General features: G+C 40.9%; 1 protein-coding gene and 1 pseudogene across 17 annotated transcripts in view; both read left to right on the top strand.

Moving 5' to 3' along the window:
- Positions 1-730: 730 nt before the first annotated feature.
- Positions 731-1,080, top strand: LOC116749525 (annotated as a pseudogene).
- Positions 1,081-14,127: 13,047 nt separating this feature from the next.
- ZMYND11 (zinc finger MYND-type containing 11) overlaps positions 14,128-18,950 on the top strand; it is a 139,811-nt gene continuing 134,988 nt past the window's right edge. For 4 of the 17 annotated variants that reach the window (XM_032622372.1, XM_032622373.1, XM_032622365.1 and 1 more), the window contains exon 1: positions 14,910-15,019. The gene's annotated coding sequence lies outside the window, so the exon portion shown is untranslated. Of the gene's footprint in view, positions 14,248-14,301; positions 14,349-14,380; positions 14,592-14,622; positions 14,756-14,909; positions 15,020-15,198; positions 15,422-18,950 lie in introns of those variants that run through there. The other 13 variants (XM_032622375.1, XM_032622370.1, XM_032622368.1 and 10 more) reach the window with 10 other exon arrangements.

Genomic DNA, 18,950 nt, shown 5'->3' with positions numbered 1-18,950 from the left:
CTGTGGAAAGAATCTCTAATCTTGAGGATACATCAATAGAAACCTCTAAAACTGAAAAGCAAAGAGACCAAAGACTGAAAAAAAAACACCCCAAAACAGAACAGGATGTCCAAGGACAGTGAGACAACTACAAAAGGCATAACATATGCATAATGGGGTTACCAGAAGGAAAAGAAAGAGGGAAAGGAACAGAAGAAATATTTGAAACAATGATGACTGAGAATTCCCCCAAATTGATGTCAGACAGAATACTACGGACTCATGAAGCTCAGAGAACACCAAGCAGGATAAATGCCAAAAAAATTACACCTAGGCATATCGTTTTCAAATATAGAAAATCAACGATAAAAGAAGAAAGAAGAAAGAGGGGAAAAAACACCTTATCTATAGACGAGCAAAGGAAAGATTTACATCATTTAAATTTAAACCATTACATGGTTTCTCCTCAGAAACCATGCAAGCAAGAAGAGAGTGGAGTGAAATATTTAAAGGGCTGAGAGAAAACCCCCACCAACCTAGAATTATGTACCCTTTCAAGTTACCATTCAAAAGTGAAGGAGAAATAAAAGCTCTCTCAGACAGATAAAAATTGAGGGATTTTGTTGCCAGTAGACCTGCCTTGCAAGACATGTTTAAAGAAAGTTCTTTAGAGAGAAAGAAAATGATAAACGTCATTAACTCAGATCTACATCAAGAAAGGAAGAGGTTCTCTTGCCTCCTCACTTCCAAGATGACCAAGGAAAGAAGGAACAATGGTTGTGCCAAAAAGGGCTGTGGCCACGAGCAGCCTATTCTGTGCACCAGCTGTGCCTGATGCGTGTCCAAGGACAAGGCCGTTAAGAAGTTCGACGTCTGGAACATAGCAGAGGGTGAAGCCATCAGGGACATTTCCAAAGCGAGTGTTTTCCATGCCTGTGTGCTTCCCAAGCTGTATGTGAAACTACATTACTGTGTGAGTTGTGCCATTCACAGTAAGATAGGAATAGTTCTCCTTCTTGGGAAGCCTGGAAGGACCAAACACCTTCACCCAGATTTAGACCTGCGGGAGCTGCCCCACAACCTCCACCAAAGCCCCTGTAAGGAGTTAGTTCCTTAGAGACTGAAGAAATACTGTTCTCTGAAAGGACAATAACCTGGAAGTTAGACTTAAAAAAAGAAAAAAAGCTAGAAAAATGGTACTGATGAACCTATTTGCAGGGCAGGAAAAGAGACGCAGACATAGAGAATGGACTTGTGGACACAGTCCGGGAAAGGGAGGGTGGGACCAATTGAGACAGTAGCATTGACATATATACACTATCATGTGTAAAACAGATAGCTAGTGGGAAGCTGCTGTATAGCATAGGGAGATCAGCTCAGTGTTCTGTGATGACCTAGAGGGGTGGGATGGAGTTGGGGTGGGAGGGAAGCTCAAGAGGGAGGGGATATATGTATACATATAGCTGATTCACTTTATTCTACAGCAGAAACTAACACATTATACTCCAATTAAAAAAAAGAAAGTGCATCAGAGAAGGAATAAAAGAAAGTAAAATTAAAAGTTTTATTTTTCTTTTCTCAACTGATCAAACAGATAACAGTTCATTCAAAATATTAACAGTAACGTATATTTGACTATGTATGCTTAGGTGTAGATTTTATATATATACATATAGGTATATAGATATGTTTATATATGCTTATATATAAGTGAAATGAATGAAAGCAATGAGGAAGGGATAGGAGAGAGGAATTAGGATTATTTTGTTATTATAAGGTACTCACATTACCTGTAAAGTGGTATAGCGTTATTTGAAAGTAGAGTTGGATTAGTTATAAGTGTATATTGTAAAATTTATGGCACCCACAATAAAAAGTTAAAAAGCAATTGGCAAACTATGTAGACTCAAATCTGAACCAAAGTTTTTAGCATGAGAATAAGATATGCTACAGAATCACACACAAAGATGAATGTGATTTTATAAAAGTAGCAATAAAAATATTTCAATTCAAATTATAATTAAAAACCCTGCCATCCAGGCTAAATTTTTAATGCTTTGATAAAAGGGTTAATATTAAAAGAACCTAGGGACTTCCCTGGCAGTCCAGTGGTTAAGACTCCATGCTTCCACTGCAGGGAACCCTGGGTTCGATCCCTGGTCAAGGAACTAGATCCCACATGCATGCCACAACTAAGAGTCACATGCCACAACTAAGACCAAAAAATAAAATTAAAAAGTTAGAAAAAGGGGCTTCCCTGGTGGCGCAGTGGTTGAGAGTCTGCCTGACGATGCAGGGGACGCGGGTTCGTGCCCTGGTCCGGGAAGATCCCACATGCTGCGGAGCGGCTGGGCCCGTGAGCCATGGCTGCTGAGCCTGCGTGTCCGGAGCCTGTGCTCCGCAACGGGAGAGGCCGCAGCAGTGAGAGGCCCACATACCGCAAAAAAAAAAAAAAAAATTAATTAATAAAAAGTTAGAAAAAATAAGATAGTAATGTTTAGAGTAAAAAAAGAAAAAAAAATCGCTAAAAAAGAAAATAAATAAAAGAACCTAAGAATTGTAACTCTCACACCTGATGAGTTCTTCTCTTTCGCTGGCATTATCAACCTAATCTTGCCAGAGCAGAATCTAAGCATTCTAGACTTCTTAAAGGAAGTGAAAAAGGCAATAACCAAGGTGAGCCCAAATGTGAATTCTATGGTCCTAAGCAGTAGATGATCAAAGGGAAAGTTCTTCTTTTTCACTTTGGGTGACTCATTTGAATACAGTATTTTGGGTTTCTTTTCCTTTGTTTGTTTTAGAGTTTTTCACATATCTGAAATCCTTTGTTTAATGAATGTGCATCTTCTATTTTAAAAATTTAATTTCTTATGTGACTTCCCTGGTGGTCCAGTGATTAAGACTCTGTGCTTCTACTGCACGGGGCACGCGTTCGATCCCTGTTCAGGGAACTAAGATCCTGCATGCTGTGTGGCCAAAAAAGAAAAAAAATTAAAAATTTAATTTCTTATTCTGATGGCAGAATAGAAATTTTAATGCAAGGCAGAGAGATTTTGTGTGTGTGTGTGTGATATTATAGGTAAGTTCTTTTTAAAAATGTGTTTCTAACTGAGGAATACATTTGAAATGATATCAAGAATAGCCCAGACTTCAGATTCTGTCAGTAGGTAATCCTGGATGCAAGTGTGAGTTCAGTCTTGCCAGCTCTGAGCGTAGGAAAGATATTTTATTTTTCTCAATCTCAGTTTCCTCCTGAGTAAAATGTGAGTAACGAAGTAATCAGTTGTTAAGGATGAAATGAGCTAGTGTGGTAAAGGGCATTTCACTCCCTACAACATAGAGCTCAGAATATTTTAGTTTTTTGAATAAAGGTCTTTATTGTATAAGGGATTTCACAATCGAAGTTACATTGATGGATGAGATAAACTTTGTAACTGTAACTCCTCACTATCACATGGAAAGTTCCTTACTTTTATAATCTGTGTGAGCTCAACATCATTATAATTTTCAATGTAAAATATTGAACTGACTTTTAAAAACTGAGTTTGAGGGAAAACGTACATGAAATGCCATGAGCACTTTCTTCTAATTGGATTCCAGCTTATTCTATTGGATTACCATTTTCCTAAAGAACACACTTAAGTCTGGCCTAACTCTTATTTTTAAAAATTATTTATTTATTTGGTTGTGGCAGACGGGCTCCTTAGTTGAGGCAGGCAGGGTCCTTAGTTGCAGCTTGCCGGCTCCTTAGTTGCGACATGCATGTGGGATCTAGTTCCCTGACCAGGGATTGAACCCGGGCCTCCTGCCTTGGGAGCTCAGAGTCTTAACCACTGTGCCACCAGGGAAGTCCCTTAACCCTTATTTTTATTTTTCAAAAATCCCACTCAGGGAATCTGAAGACAAATGTTATTAGGTTGAAAAATATAAAAGCGTCAATACTCAATTCCTTTGACCTAGAAAAATATTTTATTTTCACAACTTTTTTTTATAACTGCAAAATGAATACAGGATCAAGAAAATAAAAATATAAAAAAGAAAAAGTGAACCACATAAATTTTACTTGCCAGAGATTAATATATTTAGCAATTTATCATATTTCCTTCTTGTCTTTTTTCAATTAATATATATTTTTATATGGTTGTGATCATTTTCTCCAATGAATATCATAGTTTTTCACTTAATATGGAAAAAGAATCTTTATCAACAACTTCTTTAATGATTACATAAATCCTCTCTATGAATAAATCACAACTTATTTACCCACGCTGCTATTGTGTGTGTGTGTGCACGTGCACGCGTGAGAACTTGCTGACATAATACGCCATTTACGTAAAGGATTCCAAAATGTGTTTAACATATAACAACTAAGCACCTCTCTAACAGAAACTCTTGGTTAAATGTTAACTAGAAATAAATACATATGCATTTAAAACAGATGGCAACTGTTTATTTCAGTTATAGGCTTACCTAGAATGGAGGCATACACTAAGACAGTTTTATAATTAACATTCAGTACATTAGCAACTATGTAAGAAACTCTGTACTTATCCCTTGATGTTCTAATCTGTAGATTCACTTAGTTTCTCTTTCAGCAACTTTCCTTTAAAAAAAATACGATTACTAATAAAAACCAAAAATGTGCAGAGTTTCACTTTTTCTTTGACTTTCTTTGCCCATATCCTGGAGGAGTTTTCAAAATGGCAATAAGAAAAGAGAAATGAGTACAAATAAGAAATGACAATTCACCCTTGAATGGCATGTGTGTGAAAGTTAACCCAGGCCTTCACCATGAAGAGGGAGGCAGAAAAAGCCTCGATTGCAAGAGGTGGCCTTTTGGACAGACTTGCGTCAGAAACAGAAAGAAATGCATTGGTTTTTGCGTGCAGCTGTCGAGGAAGCAGAACTTCCTGTGTTTGAAATTCTGTCTGCAGTTAAATAAAAAGAAAAAAAAAAAAAGGAAGTATGTAGTGCTCTCTGCAGCTTTTCTCCAAATTTACCTAAATACTGCATATGAGCAAAAGAGACCATCAAACTGCAGATGTAGAGACAATGAACAAATGATTCAGGAAACATTTCTGGAATGTAATAATTTTTAAGAAAGTATAATTTGGTGCTACAGTTATTTACTTTCGTTTTACTGTTCATCTAGATTTTTAATTCCTACACATTTCCGCTGGGAGATCTAAAATGTCTCATACATTTTTCTTCTGCTTTTTAAGGGATTTATCAAGCTGGGCAATTCAGTGAGATAGTTTCCTTCAAATACTAGAGAGAAGGTAAGAACAGAGAAGGACATTTTATATTTCACTGCTAATAGAAGACAATTTTCTCATGAACTATTTATTTAGAATTATCTCTAGTGTCCCTGTCCCCTAAGGCTTTAAAAAATTTCTCTCAACTCTATTGGTATTACAAACCCAAAACATGCATAAAGATAACATCACTTTTAATTTTATGTCAATTATCCACATCTGAAAGAAAGCTTCTCTAAATATCAAAAAATGGAGGATCCTTCAGAACAAGATACAATTAATTCCAAAGTCTAAGATAAAAAATACTCTGGGGCTTCCCTGGTGGCACAGTGGTTGAGAGTCCGCCTGCCGATGCAGGGGACACGGGTTCATGCCCCTATCCGGGAAGATCCCACATGCCGCAGAGCAGCTGGGCCCGTGAGCCATGGCCGCTGAGCCTGCGTGTCCGGAGCCTGTGCTCCGCAACGGGAGAGGCCACAACAGTGAGAGGCCCGCATACCGCAAAAAAAAAAATACTCTGACATTTTCTTTTATTATTGATTAATTGATTAATTTAAAAATTGAAGTATAATTAATTTACAATGTTGTGTTAGTTTCTGGTGTACAAAGTGATTCAGTTATACATAAATACATATATATTATTTTTCATATTATTTTTTGTTATAGTTCATTACAAGGTATTGAATACAGTTCCCTGTACTATACAGTAGGGCCTCGTTGTTTATCTATTTTATACACAGAAGCTCGCATTTGCCAATCACAAACTCTTAATTTTTCCCTCCCCCCAGCCCCCTCTTTCCCCTTTGGTAACTATAAGTTTGTTTTCTATGTCTGTGAGTCTGTTTCTGTTTTGTAAATAAGTTCATTTGAATCATATTTTAGATTCCATAAAGTGATATCATATGATATTTGTCTTTGTCTGACATATCATTTCATATGATAATCTCTAGGTCCATCCATGTTGCTGCAAATGGCATTATTTCATGCTTTTTTATGGCTGAGATGTGATATATATATCACGTTTAGGTTGCTTCCATGTCTTGGCTATTGTAAATAGTGCTGCTATGAACATTAGGGTGCATGTATGTTTTTGAATTAGGGTTTCCTATGGATAGATGTCCTAGGAGTGGGATTGCTGGATCATATGATAATTCTATTTTTAGTTTTTTGAGGAACCTCCATACTGTTCTCCATACAGTGGAATGGTGGAACCAATTTACATTCCCACCTACAGTGTGGGAGGGTTCCCTTTTCTACACACCCTCTCCAGCATTTATTATTTGTAGACCTTTTAGTGATGGCCATTCTGACCAGTGTGATGTGATACCTCATTGTAGTTTTGATTTGCATTTCTCTGATAATTAGCAAAGTTGAGCACCTTTTCACATGCTTATTGGCCATCTGTATGTGTTCTTTGGAGAAATGTCTATTTAGGTCTTCTGCCCATTTTTTGCTTGAGTTGTTTGGGTTTTTTGTTATTGAATTGTATGAACTGTTTGTATATTTTGGAAATTAAACCCTTGTTGGTCTCATCTTTTGAGAATACTTTCTCCCAGTCCATAGGTTGTCTTTTTGTTTTGTTTATGGTTTCATTTGCTGTGCAAAAGGTTTTAAGTTTGATTAGGTCCCATTTGTTTATTTTTGCTATTATTTCTTTTGCCTTGGGAGACTGACCTAAGATAACATCAATATGATTTATGTCAGAGAATGTTTTGCCTATATGCTCTTCTAGGAACTTTATGGTGTCATGTCTTTTTTTTTTTAGTATTTTTAAAAATTATTTATTCTTTTGGCTGTGTGGGGTCTTTGTTACTGCACGCAGGCTTTCTCTAGTTGCGGCAAGAGGGGGCTACTCTTTGTTGTGGTATGTGGGCTTCTCATTGTGGTGGCTTCTTTTGTTGCTGAGCACGGGCTCTAGGCACATAGGCGTCAATAGTTGTGGTTCGCGGGCTGTAGAGCACAGGCTCAGTAGTTGTGGTGCACGGGCTTAGTTTCTCCATGGCATATGGGATCTTCCCAGACCACGGATCGAACCTGTGTCCCCTGCGTTGGCAGGCAGATTCTTATCCATTGTGCCACCAGGGAAGCCCTATGGTGTCATGTCTTATATTTAAGTCTTTAAGCCATTTTGAGTTTATTTTTGGGTATGGTGTGAGGGAGTGTTCTAAATTCATTGATTTACATGTGGCTGTCCAACTTTCCCAACACCACGTGCTGAAGAGACTGTCTTTTCTCCATTGTATATTCTTGCCTCCTTTGTTGAAGATTAATTGACCATAGGTGTGTGGATTTATTTCTGGGCTCTACATTCTGTTCCATTCATCCATGTGTCTGTTTTTGTGCCAATACCATGCTGTTTTGATTACTGTAGCTTTGTAGTAGTGTCTGATGACTGGGAGGGTTATGCCTCCAGCTTTGCTCTTTTTCCTCAGGATTGCTTTGGCAGTTCTGGGTTTTTTGTGGTTCCATATAGACTTTAGGATTATTTGTTCTAGTTCTGTGAAAACTGTCAGTGGTAATTTGATAGGGATAACATTAAATCTGTAGATTGCTTTGGGTAGTATAGCCATTTTAACAGTGTTAATTCTTCCAGTCTAAGAGCATGGGATATATCTTTCCATTTCTTTGAATCACCTTCAATTTCCTTTACCAATGTTTTATAGTTTTCAGCATATAAGTCTTTCACCACCTTGGTCAGGTTTATTCCTAAGTTGTTTTTTTTTTTGATGTTCTTTTAAAAGGGATTTTTTTTTTTTTTTTTGCAGTATGTGGGCCTCTCACTGTTGTGGCCTCTCCCATTGCGGAGCACAGGCTCCGGACGCACAGGCCCAGCGGCCATGGCTCACGGGCCCAGCCGCTCCGCGGCATGTGGGATCTTCCCGGACCGGGGCACGAACCCGCATCCCCTGCATCGGCAGGCGGACTCTCAACAACTGCGCCACCAGGGAAGCCCTAAAAGGGATTTTTAAAAAAAAATTCCCTTTCTGATATTTCATTGTTAGTGTAAAGAAATTTAACAGATTTCTGTATGTTAACATTGTATCCTGCTACCTTGCTGAATTTGTTTATCAGTTCTAGTAGTTTTTGTGTGGAGTCTTTAGGGTTTTCTATATATAGTATCATGTCATCTGCATACAATGACAATTTTACCTCTTCCCTTCCAATTTGGATACCTTTTATTTCTTTTACTTGTCTAATTGCTGTGTCGAGGACTTCCAGTACTGTGTTGAATAGATCTGACATTTTATCAAATATGAATCTGTGTGGGAAGGGACATAAATACCTAATAACAACTATCATGAAGCTGAAGGAAGGGAATAAAAGAGAATATATTAAATACTATACACCACAGTACTGGATTTTAAAGAAACTCAGAATAGTTCCCAAAGGTTCTCATTTGTTGGGTGGCAAAGAGAGAAAAGAATTTATGTAAAATGTAGCATTGAAAAGGGCCTTCTGTTCACAGTTCCATGTGATCAGATTTGTTCATCTGCCATCACTGAGAGTGTAGACCTTAGTAATAATGGGTAATGCAGGTGTCTTTTATTTTAATGTAAACTCACTATAAGAAATTCTTAATAAGATGATGGTGTAGAATGTGACTAAATTTTGTCCTCCTTAAAAAAGTGACAATGTTGAAAAGTTATCTCTGACAAGAGGCTGGAGGATGATTATAAAAATGCAGATGTGCATTTCCTGGTATTTTCTATGGTTAGATAAAGAAGTAGGAGAGAGGCCTCTACCTGGAGTTAACAGGTGTGGTGGTGTCTGTTCAGAGGCCAGGAATCATTTAACACTCTGCCAAAAACAATCAGAATGGGGAAAATGAAAGTAAGCAAACCAGGGGTAAAGAGAATAAGGGCGCATGAAGAGAAAGAACATCTGATAAACAAACTTTCACAAGGGTCCATAGAACAGTAGAGACGAAAGGAACTCTGGGAACAGGTGTGAGGGTAGCACTTTGGAGATCGTAGAACTTTGGTGCCAATGGGAACCTGAAAAGGCAGTGAGTAAACCTCCCTCATTTACAAAGGAGAAAACCGATGCCTGGAGAGGTTGCTGTGACCACTACCCACATATATTCACATTCATTGTTATTAGCTTCAATTGCCCAACAGTTACATTTTTTTGGCTTTTTATATAAATTTTTGGATGTGAGCTATGGATAGATTGCAGGCACAAAATCTCCATCTACACTGACTAAAGAAATCAATGGAAAATAAGATTCTAAACAACTTAATTTTATTAGTTTTCTGAAAACATATATTATTTCAAGTAAGGGATACATAGTGTTGTGGGAATAACCAGTCTCTTAGGCTAGTATTATTAGTAATTTTTTCCTAATTATGGAAAAAAGATTTTTAAAAAAGAAGATATCTGTAACCCAGAGAAATGTTCACTGCTAACATTTCCTTCCACAGTATTTCCTTTTAATATCTCACAAAATTGAAATCATATGCATCTGTGATTTTATATTCCTTTCCAGTGAACAGTTTCTAATGCTGGATTTTTATCTTATTTCAACTTTATTTTATTGGTATTACAAAAAACATTGTAATGAATCTCATTCATTAATTCATCAAATAGTTTTGAGTGCCAAATATTTTTGAGTTACAAATATTTGGAAAAAGTGTCTAACCCTAAGTGGTTACAAACCTCACTACCAACTTCCTGCCTCCTCTTCCCCCCCAGTTTCATTCCAGCCCTGACCCTGGGTGGTGAAGTTCAGGTCTCCTATGCCAAATCTGTTTCTAAGAATGTTAAAAAAGGAGAAAAAGTGATTTGGAGAATTGTGTTATCTCTGAACAAAGCCATGCTTGCAATCCGTTCATCTTGCTGTAGATTAATATTTCTTATTTGGAGTGTTAGCCACTTGATATTGACTTTCTGTCCATATAAATTCTTGCTGTGCCAATCCTAATGTCCTCCAAGGTACGCAGATGCCTTAGGCTAACTAGGGATCTCGTGCATGAAAATGCAAAGGAGAAAAGCGTGTTAATATGCTTCAAAAATATCACCCCAGGCATATATACCTGCCTGTTTCTCTCTCTCTTTCTCACACACACACACACACACACACACACACACACACACACACTCTCTCACTCATGCTTGCATGGCCAGAGAGAACATTACTTGGCTCCTCTCAGGGCTTGGGAGACCTGCATTTACAATATCCTTTATCCCACAGCCCTGAGCTATTAACCTAAGTATAACATGATTTAATTAACATGTAATGTTGATTAACATGCATTAAGAAGGCCTACAATACTTGAGTGACAGAGCCACTGGTATTATGTTATTTAAAAGCAAAACGCTAGTACCTTGATAGTACCCTCTCAAGTGCAACAAGACCACCAATTCTTCCGTGCCACTTTTGCATTTACCACATTCATTGGGTGTCTGGGTATGCTATGGAGAGCAAATCAGCTTGTTAGTCTATAAACTCTAAGGTAAATATATCATTTCAATAATCTTGTCTTATGGAGAAAAATAGAGAGCACCAACTTAGATTGGGGGCTCAGTTTTTGGAAAAAGTGACAATTGAATAGACACCTGAAGAATGAGTAGGATTATCCCCAAGGAGACAGGGGAAGGATGTTCCAGAAGGAGGGGACAAACTTTGTACTGTTCTGATATGGGACAAAGGTTAGTGAGGCAGGAATGAAACGTAGAATGAGGTTAAAATTAGGAAGTAGGTAGGGGCCAGGCAAAGCTGGGCCTTGTGAGCCAAAGAACAGGGTTTGATTTATTCAAGATGCTGCAGAAAATCATTGACGTTTTTTAAGCTGGGAAGAACAATTTGTGCATACATTCTTGCTTGTCTTTCAGAAGATATATTTAGGATAGATTTCTAAATGTGGACGTCTGGGCTTAAAGATATAACTATTTTTAAGGCTCTGGCATTTCAACCAGTATTCATACCAATTCAATTTCCTATCAATAGTGTATGAAAGAGTGTCCATCTCGCTAACCCTCAATAGCATTATCATTGAAGAAGAATTCTGCCATTGAAGAAAAGCAGTGTTGTGTTATTTTGTCATTATATTACTAGGGAACCTGAACATTTGTTAATATTTATTAATAATTTATATTTCTTTTTTCCTAAATTATCCATGGCCTTGTTTCTTTTTTTTGGTGGTGTGTGTGGTATTTATCTTACTGATGTGACATAGCTTTTTATATTTAAAGACTATTACCCTAGTTCTTATTTCTTGCATATATATATATGTTCTCCCAGTTTGTTTGCCTTTTAATTTTACTTGTACAGTCTTCCTCACCTTATAAGAGTAATTTGTTATCAAAAAAACATTATTGTAAGTTGAAAATGGAGCTACTATTATTTTAAATTAGAAAAGGTGATTTTATATATATATATATATGTATATATATATTCCAGAGTCCCCATAAATGAAAAACACCAAGTCTCATTGAAATAGACCTATTTTACTTCACTAGTTTACAGTACTTGTGATAACACAACATAACAATTTCTATTCACTAATTTCTGTATAATGTGCTGTTCACCTGCATTCCTGAAGGTTTTTATAGTTATTCTGTACATCACACTTAAGACTATGTTCTCAAGCAAAGCATACATACAGTATTCAAAGTTTATGTAATTCAACCTTTAATGCAAAATAGAAACATAAAACCAAACTTTAAACAAATAAAAGCAAGACTTTCAGGAGCACGTGCATAAGCTTGTTATTGCTACATACTAGCAAACCAGGAACACTCTGAGATGGGAGTTTAGCAGGATACCCCAACTCTATATAACTGTGAAGTCACCCTCTCTAAACTGGTCCTAAAAAAATCTGAATCTGGGCTTCCCTGGTGGCGCGGTAGTTGAGGGTCCGCCTGCCGGTGCAGGGAACACGGGTTCGTGCCCCGGTCCGGGAGGATCCCACATGCCGCAGAGCGGCTGGGCCTGTGGGCCATGGCCGCTGACCCTGCGCGTCCGGAGCCTCTGCTCCGCAACGGGAGAGGCCACAGCAGCAAGAGGCCCGCGTACCGCCAAAAAAAAAAAAAAAAAAAAAAAAAAAAAAAAATCTGAATCTGTCCTCCTTATGTGAAGAAAGTGGGGAGAAGGGTATTAGAAGAAACTCCTTATAAAGTATAAAAGTTGTAACCCTAATGGGCGTATTTTAAAATAGGTCTATATTTGTTTTTGACATATAGGATACATAAATTTTTATATAGTCAAATTTATCACTCTTTTCTGATAAAAATCATTGCTTTAGAGCTTAGGATATTTTTCTCCACACTAATATTACAAACATTCACCTATATTTTCTTCTACCTTTAGAATAATGATTTTCAGTTTATACATATGTATTATTTAAGTCATTTGGATTATTTTAAAGTGTAGAGTGTAAGGTAAGGATATGATTTATTTTTTTAAAGAGACAAAAATTCCACACCAACCTGTTGAATAATCCATGCCTTCTCTATTTACATAATATTTCTTAAAGCAGAATCTGGGAAAAGTGATATGCTGATCAAGTCAGACATTACTTGTCTAGCGTTAGTTGGGGTTGGGGAAGAATTAGGAGTGCTGCGTGGGGTCTTTCTTTGGGTGGTGTTAAATCTCTGAAACATGGCCAAGTTGATGTGAACCATTCCTCACAGCCCACTACTCTTCCTTTTCCCTCTTTTCCTTGACACCTCAGTTCCTTGCCTTCCCTTTGCTGTTTGGCAGATAAATTCATGGTATAAACCTAAGTTGTATGGAAATAACTATTTGGGTCTTCTGGGCCTCCCTTCAACTCCCAACCCCAAACCACTGGCCCCCAGACCATCTCCCCTGCCTATTAGTTATTCAGCTGGGGGGGAAATAAGGTAAATAAAACTGTTCTGAAGGGAGTATAGGGCCAAGTGGTTAAATTCTAGGCAAAACCAAGGTAGAATGAGAGAGAATATTTGTGTACAAAAATAAAAATGATGGCTAAAAACTTTGTAGAAAAATGTGCAGTTAGGGTTAGTGACTTCTTTCCTAAAATGTAAGTTTCCTTTTATACATATATGATGTTTTCCTTGAGTGGCCTCTGTGAAATATATAGAATCATGCAGTCCTCTATTTTACAGATGACTTAAAAAAAAAGATGATTTACTTAAAGCTATTCATTGTTAGAATTCCTGGTCCCGCATTCAAACCAGGCATGGCTTGATTTTTTTCTGACATCTTTTAATCCCTCTGCTCGATTTTAATGGAATATATTTATCCATACAATTAAAATGAGTTTAAATTATTTTGTGATGTCTCTTGAGATAACCAAAATCTCTCTGGGATGTATTAGAACCAGGGCTATGAAATGCTATGTTTCTTCCACAGGTGTACATCATAGAACTCCTATTCAAGTACCACCCATTTCTAAATTCTAACTTAGAGACCAGCTGTGAAAGATTGTTGAATTGGATTAGAATCCCCAAATTTCTTGGACAAGTGTCTTCCGGTGATTTTCAGGTATATATGTCCAAAGAGAATCAGAGTAGGAAGTTTTGGCTGATAGGTCTTCCTTCTAAACTCCTATGGACAAAGGTCATTAGAGAAAATATGTGGATCAATTAAGTATGCTTATCTCTGAGACTTTCTTAATCCACATATGAGGATCTTCTCCTTAGATCTAGAATTACAAACTAAGAAAGATAACCTTCTCCTTACACAAATTGGTAGTGTTTTTGCCAAAACGGTAATGGGTGGTCCCGTTCTTTCTGAAGTCCTGTTTGTGCACATATGGAATGAGGAATTCAGCATGAGGAATTCAGCATATTCCCGCAATTTGTTTCGCTGACAGATTTTAAAAGGTATTAACACCATTTTACCGATCTTGCCAATTAAAGAATTAATGCTCCTCCAAGACTCTGCCGTTCCGACGGTGAATCTAGGCAGGTACGAGGCACACGAAAGCAGGCGTCGGCCGGGCAGTACCCGCAGCCGCGGGTCCGAGCTGACGATGCTGCGGGTGCCGGATCTTTGTGCGCTCCGCTCCCGGCTCCCGCGTGCCCGCACGTACGTAGCTTTCACGTGTGTGTTGATATGAAGTGCATGTGTGGATATGTAAGAATATGCTCAAATTTGGGGAGAGGCGCGGAGCACAGGACGGCGGGAAGGTGGGTGTGGGCGTGCACGGCGGGCCGGGCCGGGAGGGAGCCCGCGCCGAGCCCGAGCCCGAGCCCGCAGCGCGGCCGGCCGGCGGGCCACACAATAAAGCCCGGGGGCGGCGGGCGAGCGGCCGCCCCGCTCAGCCCGCCATGTGAGCGGCGCCGCGGCCTCGCAGGACGCAAACTTTCCCGGCGGCGGCGGCGCCTCAACTCCGCGCCCGGCCACGGCCCGCCGCTCAGCGAGGAGACACCGTAAGTGCGGCGGCGGGGCCTCAGCGCTTCCCTCGCCGGGTGCTCGCGAGTTTCTGTGGTGGAGGCTTGTAAACATGGCGCCCCTGAGGCGCGGAGCCGGAGCGGGCAGGCCGGGTCCGCGGAGCCGGGGAGCCAGGGAGGAGGCCGGGCCCGTGGAGCCGGAGGTGGGGAGGTCGGGGAGCCGGGGCGGGCGGCAGGGAGGCCGGGTCCGCGTAAGCGGAGGCGGGGAGGCCGGGGAGCCGGCGTGGGCGGCAGGGATGCCGGGCCCGCGGTGGCTGGGAGGCCGGGAGACCGCAGCCCCCCCGCTCCCCGCCGGCCCTGGCCCGGAGGAGGCGGCGGGAAGGAGGCGGCGCGGGCGGCGGGCCGGGCGCGGAGGGGGAGGGCCGGGCGCGGCGGCGGCGGCGGCGAGGACCGTCCGGAGCATAATGGTGGGAGACGCTCGGCCTCGGTGGCGGGGCGGGGGCGGGGGCGCGGGCGGGGTGTCCGAGGCGGGGTGTTTGTGGAGCTCGGGCCCGGCTGCAGCTTCTCGGGCCGCGGGCGTGACCGCTGCTCGCCCCCTGCAAACAGCGCCGAGTGGACGGCGGAGCTTTGTTTGCGTCGGGCAGGGGCCTGCTGGTCTGCGGGGGTTCGGCTGCGCACCCCGCCTTCGGCCGGCCGGGGAAGGGCGGCCCTGCTGGAGGAGGAGGCCCCGCAGGAGCAGGACGGCGCGGGGCCTGCACGGGCCGCGAAGCCGGGGAGTCGCGTGAGCGCCGCCCGCCGGGCCGGTCCTCCCCGCGCGCCCAGGCCTCGGGGCCAGCGGTTCGGCTCGGGGTCCGCCGGGACGCGGCCCTGTGAGTTTGGGGGCGGGTGGGGGGCGGGCGTCTGCCTTGACGGCTAGTTGTTGGGAGCGAAGGCCGCGGCTGGGCAGGGTGGTCCCCAAGGGCCCAGGCGAGGCCTGGTCCCCGGGGCTGGTAACGGGCGGCAGCGAGGCCTCCGCCTCCTCTGCAGATCCTCCCGGGCCCCCAGGACCGCCTAAGTGTCCGCCACCCATCCCGCCGGGCGTCCGGAGGGGAGCTAAGCTGGGGCGCAGCAGCCGGCCTGGGACCCCCAACTTCCGCGTGGACTGTCCCCTTACGCCTTTCTGGCTCAGCGCTGGAGGCGCTCACGGTGTGTCCGTGGTGCCCGGTGTTATGTACGGTGGGGGTGTGATACCTAGTGTGTCCATGGTGGTCGGTGTTAACATACCGTGTGGTCATGGTGCCCGGTGTGTCCGTGGCGCCTGGTGTTATATGCTGTGTGTCGGTGTTGCCCAGTGTGCACCTGGTATGTGGTGGGGCATGATTCCTAGTGTGTCCATGCTGCCTGGTGTGTCCGTGTTCCCGAATGTGTGCCTGGTGTTGTATACTGTGGGAGCATGCGTGATACCCGTTGTGTTTCTGGTGCTCGGTGTGCACCTGGTACTTGGTGTTATATGTGGTGGGGATATCATACCTGGTGTGGGCATGGTTGCTGGTGTCACATATGGTGTGTGCATGGTACCTAGTTTGTTTGTGGTGCCTGGTGTTATATACGGGTCCACATGGGTCCCGGTGTGGGCATGTCATACCCGGTGTTACATACTGTGTGTTCATGGTGCTTCCTGTGCGCTTGTGGGGTGTGTACATAGTATCCGGCGTCCTGTGAACTCAAAGCAGGTACCCTGTTGAGGGATGGGTGCCTGAAGGTTGGAGGGGCCCGCTTGGGTCAGGTTTTTAGAGGCCCATAGGGCTTACTGAGGTTTAGGTCCTGGGTCCTCTGGTCTGCCTCACCCAGGTGTTCTGCATCCTACAGTAAGCAGTGTCCTGTGGAAAGGAGACTGCTTAAAAATAATTTAGTCTGTTTAAGAGCAGAAAGTAAAACGTTTTTCTTTTAAACCGAGAAATGTAGTGGTTGTACCTTAGTAATTATGGGATGCATAACCTTTTCAGGCTTTTGGGTCATTGATTCTAATTAATGGTTTGAAGTTAGCAGAGAGATAGTCTTGGTTGTCCTTTAAAAGTTTGAGTGCTTTCTGGTAAGCAGGGTCACCTTTGTGACTTCTCTGAATTCTAACTTGTACAAGCAGGAGATAAAATATGAATTTTGTACAGGCATGTTATTTTCTTTGTCTTTAGCGTTGATTAGTCATTATTTTGGTGGACTCTTCTTTATAAGATGGCCAAGTTAGAGAATCAGAGGTCAGAAAATATGGTCTGTGATTATGACATAATCAATAAAATATTTTTCTTGCTTAACTCCATGCATGATTAACAGAGGATCTCTATTGTGGTACTTTTTCCCTGTAGATGTTGTTCATATGTTTCCCCTTAGATGTTGTTCATATGAAAATGGAATCTCCCTTTTACTTTTTGTAATTGGGCAGTTTATTTTTTCAGTTACCTGTTGCATGGTGGTTAAATAAACATGTAAGTGCTCCCAGCTTTACAAAGAAAGATGAATTAAAATGTTAAAATTATCTCCTTAGTTCATATGCATTGTTCTTAGGATATCATTACGTTGATACTTTGAGTGTATGGCATCTTGCATGTTTCTGTGAATTGACCTGTGTTTTTTTGAACTCTCACCTTTTTGTAACAGTATCCACTTCTCCTTTAAGGGTTGTTCAGGTAGTGCATAACAGAGACATTCGTACCCTTTGGCATACCTAAATTGAGACACTGATTGAAGCTAATTAAGAATTGTAACATTTGTAATAAAGTATCAAATAATGTCCTCCTGTTGCTTAAAGCCCTAAACCTCTGGTATCAGATTTTGTTTACCTACCCCTACCATAGTTTAATTGAATTCTCCATAGAAAAAATTTAAGCCAAGAGGCTGTATCTGGAATAAAGGAGAAAATGTTAAGGAGAAGAGTCTGACTTAAAGAAAAAAAAAAAAGTTTCACTGTTTGAAAACCTTAACTTGGACTTAACGTTGAATTTTTTACAGGTTGATTAGATTTTTGTAATTTGATTGGAGGTAGTATAGCAACATGAGTTTGAGGCCAGGTGACTTGGGTCTGAATCTCACCTCTGTCATTACTAGCAGAGTGATCTTGGGCAAATTATTTAAACTTGCCATGCCTGGTCTCAATTTACCCATCTGAAAAACAAGGAGTTTAATTGCTATTTGTATCTCTTACATGAAGACTTTCAGTTACTTTGTTTCAGTGGCATTGTCAACATTTCAAAACAATGTAAATCTGCTTTCGTACAGTGATTCTGTGAAGATCAATAGTGGTCTGAAGGTCCTCCGTATCATCAGTGGTCTGTCTTCCTTTGGTCTTGATTTTTGAAATGTTTTTGTATCCACAAGTTTATAACATAAATGAGTACCATGATGAAAATAGGCATCATATATTGTATGTTTACCAAGTGTCAGCCATTGTGCAAAGTTCTTTACATACACTATCCCACTTCTAAAAATCATACACATGATCATCTTAAAAGCATAGCAGTCTTCCTTTTAATTGTGTTAAGTCCCACCTCCTTGTAGCACACCCACACCCCTCAACACACATACATACTCTATAATAAGCAGTGAATGAACCATCAGTAGTAGTTTTTTGAGAGAATATGATCCATATAACATACAGGCTTGAGAATCTCTGTGATAAGAGGTGAAATGATAGAAATGAACATAATGGAAGGGAGATACAAATTGAAATCTAAGTACCCAGCAGTATGATGTAATATCTCACATGTAGTATTTTAAACATATGTGCTGCCTTAAGGAAAGATCTTTTTGTGTGTGTGTGTGCCTATTACTGATTTTCCGCTTAGAAAATTCTTGGAAAGCTATTTACAGGCATACCTCAGAGATACCATGGGTTCTGCTCCAGACCACCGCAGTAAAGGAGATATCACAATAAAGCAAGTCATGTGAGTTTTTTGGTTTCCCAATGCATATACAAGTTATATATACACTATACTGTAGTCTGTTAAGTGTGCAGTAGCATTATGTCCAAAAACCAGTGTACATACCTTAATTAAAAAATACTTTATTGTTAAAAAATGCTAACCAACATCTGAGCCTTTAGTGAGCTTTAGTAGTCACATCAAAGATCACTGATTACAGATCACCATAACAAATACAGTAATAATGAAAAAACTTAAGAATTTAAGTTGCAAGAATTACCAAAATGTGACACAGAAACACAAAGTGAGCAAATGCTGTTGGAAAAATGGCACCAGTAGACTTGCTCAATGCAGGGTTGCCACAAACCTTCAGTTTGTGAAAACAGTATTTGTGAAGGCCTGTAAGGTGAAGTGCAATAAAATGAGGTATGCCTGTAGTTTGTATTGTGAAAATGCTGTACAATATTTGATATCAAATTACTTACAAATGCAAATAAACAGTATG

Source organism: Phocoena sinus, chromosome 2 (genome assembly GCF_008692025.1).
Source record: "Phocoena sinus isolate mPhoSin1 chromosome 2, mPhoSin1.pri, whole genome shotgun sequence".
NCBI classification, from domain to species: Eukaryota; Metazoa; Chordata; class Mammalia; order Artiodactyla; family Phocoenidae; genus Phocoena; species Phocoena sinus.
This window is presented reverse-complemented; position numbering and strand designations above follow the sequence as displayed.